The following is a 9726-nucleotide window of genomic DNA, read 5'->3' as shown; positions in this document are numbered from 1 at the left end:
AGTTGCCTTTTATATTATTGGAAAAAGGTATTTGCAATGAACAAGTCATTGGTCTTGTAAGATTCTATCATAGCATCTCCAGCATCATTTCTATCACCAAGGCTATACTATTTTCCAACTACTGATCCTTCTTCTTTGTTTCCAAATTTTTCATTCCAGTCACTAGTAATGATCAATGTATCTTGATTACATGTTTGATCAATTTTAGATTGAAGAAGTTGATAGAATTCTTCCATTTCATCATCACTGGTTTGACTTTAGTGATTGGTGAATAAATCTGAATAATAGTGGTATTACCTGGTCTTTCTTGTAGGTGTCTGGGTATTATCTTATCACAGACGGCATTGTACTTCAAGATAGATCTTGAAATGTTTGTTTTGACAATGAATGCAGTGCCATTCCTCTTCTATTTGTCATCCCTGGTATAGTAAACCATGTGATTGTTTGATTCAAAATGGCCAATACCAGTCCATTTCAACTAACGAATGCCTAGGATAATCAATTTTTATATGCTGCAATTCATTTTTATAACTTCCAATTTTCTTAGATTCATTCATCGTACATTCCGTGTTCTGATTGTTAATGGATGCTTGAAACTGTTTCTCCTCATTTTAAGACATGCCTCATTAGCAAATGAAGGTCCCAAAAGCTTAACTGCATCCATGTCATTAAACTCACCTCTATTTTGAGGAGGCAGCTCTTCCCCAGTCATATATTGAGTGCCTTCCAACCTGAGGGGCTCATCTTCTGGTACTATATCTGACAATTTTCTGCTGTTATTCAATCTCTGACCATTCAAAAGTTGTCTGCCTTTCCTTCTTCCTAGCCTGTCTTAGTCTGGAAGTGCCACTGAATCTGGCTGATTCTGCTGGTATTTACAATACCAATGGCAGTGCTTCCAGCATCAAAGCAACATACTAGCCACCACAGTAAGACAAACTGATAGAGGAGAAGTGGAGTTGTAAATTAGCAAACTTCAAAAAGGCTGTCTGAAAGGAGGGGTAATGCACATTTGAGAAAGGTCACAATAGTCTAGAAAAACATTTTGAATCTCTAAAGGGATTACCCCATTTGTCCACTGAAGATCTCTTTGCTAATTGAGAATTTTAATTTTCACACAAGTGACATGAAGTTCCTTTGAATATAGGGCTGCCCTGGACAATGACATTCAGATGGCACAGGTGCAAGAGAGGGAACAGAGGATGGAGTGGAAAGTTTTTAAAGACCAGGTCTGATTGAACATAGTAGATAACGCTTTAACCCATGTTCCAATGGTTCAGTTACAAAGCTCTGCCTAGAGGTGGTGATGGTTATATGCTGTGGAGTCAGTTCTGACTCATAGTGACCCTGTATGGTGTTTACAAGGCTGTAAATCTTTATGGGAGCAGAAAACCTCATCTTTCTCCCGTGGAGCGGCTGGTGTTTTCGAACTGATGACCTCCAGGTTAGCAACCAGACTCCTAACCTCTATACTACCAGAGCTCCTTTCCCAAAGGTAGGAACTTCTCTACTCAAAAGGAGCAGGACTCCTTGGTAGATAGTCTTTGCACAGGTAGAGAAGGTCCCTGGTGGGTTTCAGCCCCAGCTGTGCATTCGCATTACCTGGAGCTTTCAAAACTGTCATTGCCTTGACTCCTGCCTGATTCAATAGGCCTGGAGGCACCTAGGGGTTTAAAGGCTTCACAGCTGATACCCATACACAGTCAGGCTTGAGAGCCATCACAGAGCCCTGCGTTTATACTCTTGCCATTGCCTCTCAACAGCTTTAGAAATTCTTTCTCAGACTTTCCAGTGTAAACAATGTTATTTGCTTGGCTTCAATTTTATATCTGCTGGTAAAATACTTTGTTGTTTTTTTTAACCGCAATAAACCCCAGACAGTATTCAAGGTCACAATATTTTGCATAGGCTTTCAGTAATAGAGTATATATAATGATTAATAATATATAATGTGATTTACTTTATAGCAATAGATGACAATTATGTAAGCATGTAGAATTGATAATTTATTGATGTTTGAGAAGCTCACAGTAGTTCTCTCTACCATAAAATAATTGTATTCAGAAGATTATTCTGTTTTGAGTGGGTTGAAATGTTTTAATGTTTCCTTTTGTGTGCTACAGGAAGTAGGAATCAAAATGGAATTTTGTAATTTCCATATTCTAATGCAATCACTTAAAATTACAGCAGAGAATGTTTACTTATTAAAAATGTAATTAAACACAAATATTATATCAAAAGACCATCTTCATTAAAGACATTAAAATTAATTACTCTTTTTTCTGTTCTCCCATTGCATTTTGTCTATTTATGAGTATTATGTCTTGTTTTATATTTATATGTTTATTTTATTGTGTGTTCATTTAAATATATTTAATTATAGCATATATCTTAACAACAACAACATATATATTTCATGCCCAGAGTTCTGGCATGGCACTGGAGGATAATCACTCTACTGCTACCACAAGGTTAATGGTTCAAACTCACTAGCCACTTCTCAGAATCACTAGACAGGGTCGCTATGGGTCGGAATTGACTGGACAGCACTTAACAACAACAAAAGGAAACTAAGACAAGTGTGTTACTTAGAGAACTTATCTGCAGCCATCCACTGGTCAGAGGCATGTTGAAACACATTTTGTTGGGAATAAAACCATGCATAAATAAATTGGAACCCCAGTAACAATACTTTCTGACTTACCCTTGTGTAGTCATGAACAAAGCGTACAAAAATCCTTGCCTTAGAGAGCTTACATTCCAGTGAAAGAAGACAGGCTGTAGCCATAGTAAATATATAGTAAGTGTTACGGATAAAAAGAAAGCAGAAGAGTGGGGTAGCATATTGCTGTAGGGGGTGGTTGTTGCTATTAAGTGTGGGTGAATTGATTCCAACTCTTAGCAGCCCCATGTGGTGGAGTAGAACTGCCCTATGGGGTTTTCTGGTGTGGTGCTGGAGTGCAAAGTAAATTACATAATTGAAATGTAAAAAATTACATAATTGAACTGCAAGGTTGGTGGTTCAAGCTCACCAGCTGCTCCTCAGAAACCCTATAGAGGGTTGAAACCCACTCGACAGTATTTAACAACAATCTTCACAGGAGCAGACTGGCAGATCTTTCTCCCACGGGAGCTGCTGTGTGGGTGCAAAGCTCTAAGCTTTGGGTTAGGAGCTAAGTTCTTAACCTTCAAGCCACCAAGGCTCCTTGCTGGAGAGGGAGGGTGTTGTAATTTCATAGTGGGTGCTCAAGAAAGTCTCAAAGAAAAGGAATTTGAGTTAGACAAAAGAATTCGAATATGAAATGATATCCGATAGAATGAATGTAAAGCTAATGTTCTCCCATGTAAACTATCACATAATTCACAATAAAACATTAAAATTTTTTGGAATAAAGACAATAAGAAGTGAGGGAGCAATCCTGTGATTCTCAGGGGGGTCAGGAGGAGAGTGGGGGTAGCGGGGTGCAGAGGGCAGAGCATTGCAGGGAGAGGAAGCAGCAAACATACATGCTCAAGGCTGGTCCAGACCTGTAGGTATACAGAGGAACAGGCCAGTGGGGATGAACAGAGGGAGCAAGCCAGGAGGAGGCCAGAGGTCGCAGGGGCCTTGTAGACCTGGGGAAGGACCTTAACTTTGACTCAGAGCAACAGTAGAGGACTTTGAGAGAATGGGTGACTTTGCTTATATTAAAAAATATTCGGTATGGCTTTTGACTTTATATTAGGCTGTAGGAAAATGTTTCCAACACTCATCTGTCAGTGTGTTGTGGTGTGGTGGCTTGCATGTTGATGAGATGCTGGAAGTTATGCAACTGGTATTTTAAATACCAGCAGGGTTACCCATGGTGAACAGGTTTCAGCTGAGCTTCCAGACTAAGACAGAGTAGGAAGGAGGAGAGGTGGATTACTACTGAATGTTACGCTACTGAAAACCTATGAATAGTAGTGGAGCACTATCAGCACCAGAATATTGAATATCAAAACACGATGAAAAGCACAGAATAATGTTAGAAATAGTGTCAGAAGATGAGCCCCTCAGGTTGGAAGGTACTCAAAATACCACTGGGGAAGAGCTGCCTCCTCAAAGTAGAGCTAACTGGGATGATGAGAAGGGAATAGAGCTCTTGGGACCTTCATATTATATGTTAATGGGGCACAACTCAAAATGAGGAGAAATAGCTGCAAACATCCATTAATAATCAGAACATGAAATGTATGAAGTATGAATCTAGGAAAATTGGAAGTTGTCAGCAATAAAATGGAACACTAAAGATTGACATCCTAGGCATTAGTGTGCTAAAATGGACTGGTATAAGCCATTTTGAATCTGGCTATTATATGATTTACTATGCTGGGAATGACAAATTGTAGAGGAATGACATCACATTTCATCATTATCAAAAAGATCCCTTAGGGTTTCTGAGGCTGTAAATCTTTACAGGAGCAGAAAGCCTCATTTTTCTCCTGAGGAGATTCAAACTACTGACTTTGCAATTAGCAACTCAGCTTGTAATCCACTACACTATCAGAGCTCCTTAACATCATGACAAATGGAGAAAAGATTGACGTTGTCAAAGATTTCATTTTGTTTGGATTCACTATCAACACTCATGGAAACAACAGTCAAGAAATAGAAATGATGTACTTGCATTAGGCAAATCTGCTTCACACGGCCTCTTTAAAGTGTTTATGAGCAAAGATTTCAGTTTGAGAAATAAGGTGCACCTGACTCAAGGGATGGTATTTTCAATAGCTTCAATAGCTTCATGTGCAGGTGAAAGTTGGACAGTGAATAAGGAAGATCAAAGAAGAATGGATGCATTTGCATTACAGTGTTGGAGAAGAATACTGAAAGTATCATGGACTTCCAGAAGAACAAACAAATCTGTGTTGGAAGAAGTACGGTCAGAATGCTTCTTAGAATTCAGGTTGATGAGACTTCATCTCTCATACTTTGGACATATTATCAGGAGATGGACTGCCACAGTGCCATCAGCAAAGGGCTCAAGCTTAACTAAGATTGTGAAGATTGCGTAAGACTGGGCAATGTTTTGTTCTGTTGCTCATAAGATCACTATGGGTGGGAACCCACTCAATGGCACCTAACAAGGGGACGTTTTGAAACAAATTGTATCCTACTCCTAAACATGTTGGAATCCTAACTCCAATGCCTGTGGAAAGGGGCACAATCACAAGGTTGGCGGTTCAAACACTCCAGTCGCTCTTCAGGAGAAATGAAATTGATTGGCACAGTGGCAGCAGCAATGTACCCAAATGTAAGCTGTTACCAAATGAACATTGCAGCTGCCAGTGTGCCAATCAATTTGTAAGGATGGCGCAGGACGAGGCAGCATTTCGTTCTGTTGTGCGTATGGTCTCTATGAGTAAGTGCCGACTTGACAGCAACTAACAACAACAACAACTAAATAGGTTGGTGATTTGAGCCTATCCAAAGTCCTGGTGTGGCGCTGTGGGCTAATGCGTCAGACTGCAAAGCCGTTTGAACTGCAAGGCCAGTGGTTCAAACTCACCAGCTGCTCCTTGGAAACCCTATACAGGGTCGCTATGGGTCGGAACTGACTCGATGGCACTAAACAACAACAACAACAACAAAGGCACCTCAGATGATAGGCCTGGGGATCTGTTTCTAAAAGATCAGAGCAGGTGGCCTTGAGTTAGACTCAACTCAATGTTAACTTTTTCTTACTTTCTTTTTATGGTTAAAGCACAGAGACTACATGAACTCACCAGGGAGTGAATGTAGATAGAGAAGAGTCCTGAGGGAGATGAGGAAATAGCAAAGATCTCTGAGACAGGAGGAAAAGCATGCGAGATACTCCAAGAAGCTGTTTCAATGAGCAGGCGATCAAGCATGTCAAATGTTGCAATGTGCATGCAAGTCAAGTAAGAAGACCTGAGACGAGGACTGAGAATTGGCTGTTGGATTTAGCAATATGGAGTTAAATGGGCTATGACAAGAGTTGATTAGGAAGCCAGACTGGAACGGATTCAAGAGAGAGTTGTTGGAGAGGAATTGGAGACATTGATATGGGCAACTAATGGGGAGGTAGCTGAAGGAAGTATGAAATTGAGAGGGTTTAAAATGATCTATCTGCTCAAGAATGGAGAAATAGCATGCTTGAGGGGTGAGAGGGGCTGGCTTTTGGTAGGAGCTGGAGCCATCATTTCATCCAGGGGAATGGGGGTGGGGGGTGTAGAAGATAAGGTCACAGATGCTGGTTTCAGTGTATATTTGGGAAAGGAGATTAATTGTCTAGTGGGAGAATTTGTTTTTTCTATATCCCAAACTTTCTGTTATTCATTATTACATAGTTTCACCAGATATTGAAAGAAACAATTTGATCCCACAAAGGCTTTGAGTAAGTAAAGCAGTTGTTGTTTTTGAGTGCTGTTGAATTGGTTTTGACTCATAGAGACCCAATATAGGGTTTCCAAGAAGCGGGTGGTGCATTGGAACCATCGACCTTGTGGTTCAAACCAACCTTGCAGTCCAGGGCTTTATTCCACAATCCCACACCAGGACTCCAAGCAATGAAGCTGTTATTGTTGCTAGGTGTCATTGAGTCGGTACCGACTCATAGCAATTCTACGTACAACAGAATAAAACACTGCCCAGTCCTGGGCCAACCTCACAATTGTTGCCACGCTTGAGCACATTGATGCTGCCACTTTGCCAATCCATCTCGCTGGGAGTCTTCTTCTTTTTCTCTGACCCTCCACCTTGATATCTTTCTCCAGCGACTCCTGACAATATGTCTGAAGTATGAGAGACAAAGTTTGGCCATCCTGGTCTCCAAGGAGCACTCTGTCTGTACTTCTTCCAACACAGATTTGTTGGTTCTTTTGGCAGCCCTTGGCACTTTCAATATTCTCCTCCAACACCATAACTCAAAAGCATCAATTCTTCTATGGTCTTCCTTATTCACTGTCCAGCTTTCACATGCATAAAGTTATTGAAAATACCGTGGCTTGGGTCAGGCGCACCTTGGTCTTCAAGCTGACATCTTTGCTCTTCAACACTTTAAAAAGGTCTTGTGCAGCAGATTTGCCTAATGCAGTATGTCATCTGATTTCTTGACTGTTGCTTCCATGAGTGTTGATAGCTGACCCAAGAAGAACGTTGGTTGATAAGAATGTTGTTTATTGGTCCAGTGGTGAGGATTTTTGTTTTCTTTACATTGAGATGCAATCCATACCTAAGGCTATGCTCTTTGATCTTCATCAGAAATACTTTAAGTCCTCTTCCCTTGCAGCAAGCAAGGTTGTATCATCTGCATATTGCAGGCTGTTAATGAGCCTTCCTCCAATCCTGATGCCACATTTTTCTTGAGAGAACCCAGCTTCTCAGATGATTTGCTCAGCATACAAGTTGAATAAATACGGTAAAAGAATACAACCCTGTCGCACACTTTTCTTAATTTGAAACCATTTAGTGTTTCCATGTTTTGTTCAAACAACTGCCTCTTGGTCCATGTACAGATTCCTCATGAGCACTATTAATTGTTCAGAAATACTCATACTTTGCAATATTGTCCATAGGTTGTCACGATCCATACAATCGAAAGCCTTTGTTTACACAGGTAAACTTACACAGGTAAACTTTTCTGGTGTTCTCTGCTTTCACCCAAGGTCCATCGGACATGAGCAATGATATCCCTTGTTCCACGTCGTCTTCTGAATCCAGCTGGAACCTCTGGAAGTTCTCTGTCAATGTATGCTTGCAGTCATCTCTGAAAAGCAGTTTAAAAGCCTATTCCAGGCTCCGAAGCGACCTCTAGTGGTTCATTTAGGCTATTAATTTCTTTTGTTTTCTCACAATAATGGGACTGGAGTCCTGGTGTGATGCTGTGTGTTAATGCCCTAGACTGCAAAGTCAGTCCGAACAGCAAGGTCGGTGGTTCAAGCTCACCAGTTGCTCTTTGGAAACCCTGTACAGGGTCTCTATGGGTCGGAACTGACTCGATGGCACTTAACCACAATAACAATAATGGAAGTAAATAATAGCATTGGCCACCTGTTTTTTTATTATTTAAGAAACAAGACTTGGAATTTCACATAGAAAAGATATCAGGCATTTGAGTAAAATAAACCCAAACTATCTGCAGTCCAACCTAGATTTGTTATTAATTATTGTTACGAAGATGTTTCTCCTGTAAGTATATCACCCCTTGTGGTATTACTAATATTTATGTTCACTCTACTTCTTGAACAAGTGGTTTTATTAAGCACAGAGGAAGGACAACTAGCGAGGCACTGTTCATCCAAGGTTGAACAGTATCTTGATGCTTACATAGAGCATAAACCTCTGGATTTTTCTGTTACCTGTTTTCACTGGAGTTTTCTCTGCCTGGGATGACCCCTCACCCTGGGTTAATTTTTTCAAACTACATTAGGTCTCCTCCATTCAATCACAGGACACTTGTACTTCTCTCTCATGCCAACTGTACCGAAACAGTCAATTCTGTAACTATTGTTTCATGTCTATTTCTTCTGGTAAATCATGAGAGCCATAAGGAGAGAGACTGGGCCTGGCTTGTCCATACTGTCTCCTCAGCACTTAGCTCAGTGCCAAGCACAGAATGGTACTCAATAAATGTTTATTGAGTGAACAGACACTATTATGCAGGAAGCCCTCGCTAAGCCCTGAGTAGCATTTTTTTCCCCCAGATCCCAATATAGATGAGAGGCATTTCTGAAAATGATGTCTATTTCTAGAATATAATTCACAATTGCTTTAGATACATTTGCAGCACACATAACAATATGTTACAAAACTCTTCCAGCTACTCTTTCAATCACATAATCCTTGGGCTTGAAATGTTCAATTTTTAGCTCTTAAGCAAAGCAAATCTTTTCAAGGAAAGTTGAATCCTCAGATATGACCCTGAGTTTATCAGACACATTTTCTCCCTAAAATAAAACTATGGGAAAGACAATCAGATGCCAATACCAACGAAAGTATAATAATGAGACTCATATTCTCAGCCACAGCCTTGATCTTAACCCACACAGACCCTCTTATTCTCAGATTTGGTAACATCAATTCCGTAAAGGTGGATTTGATGGGAGCTCACTGGCTTGAGGCTCTTTTCTGCCTTTTGCCTCATCTGTGGCATCTCTCTGAGTGCTGCTATTTGACACCCGAGACTGGAACAGGGGAAAGGTCAGTTATGAAATAAGTTATGAAATGTCAACAGTACTATTCCCTGAGTCCTAGACATCGGACCTGAAATTGAGTAGAATCTGGAGTAAAGTGCTCTGAGCAGGAAATAGAGCTTGTCTCCAAATATATTTGGAATATCTTTTGTTGTATTTTTCCCATAGCTCCCTGCCCTGGTTTTACCTCTTGGAATTTTTTTGGTGTAGCCCCTTTGATGTGGGCTGTGTTGTTGTTGTTAGGTGCCATCGAGTTGGTACTGGCCCATAGCAACTTTATGCACAGCAGTATGAAACACTGTCCAATCCTGGGCCAACCTCACTACCATTGCCACGCTTGAGTCCATCGATGCTGCCACTTAGCCAATCCATCTCGTTGGGGGTCTTCCTCTTTTTCTCTGACCCTCCATTTTACCAAACATGATATCCTTCTCCAGTGACTGGTCCCTTCTGACAATATGTCCGAAGTATGAGAGACAAAGTTTGGCCATCTTGACCTCCAAGGAGCATTCTGGCTGCACTTCTTCCAAAACGGATCTATTGGTTCTT

The sequence above is a fragment of the Chrysochloris asiatica genome, unplaced genomic scaffold (assembly GCF_000296735.1).
Source record: "Chrysochloris asiatica unplaced genomic scaffold, ChrAsi1.0 scaffold00221, whole genome shotgun sequence".
In the NCBI taxonomy this organism is placed as follows: Eukaryota; Metazoa; Chordata; class Mammalia; order Afrosoricida; family Chrysochloridae; genus Chrysochloris; species Chrysochloris asiatica.
This window is presented reverse-complemented; position numbering follows the sequence as displayed.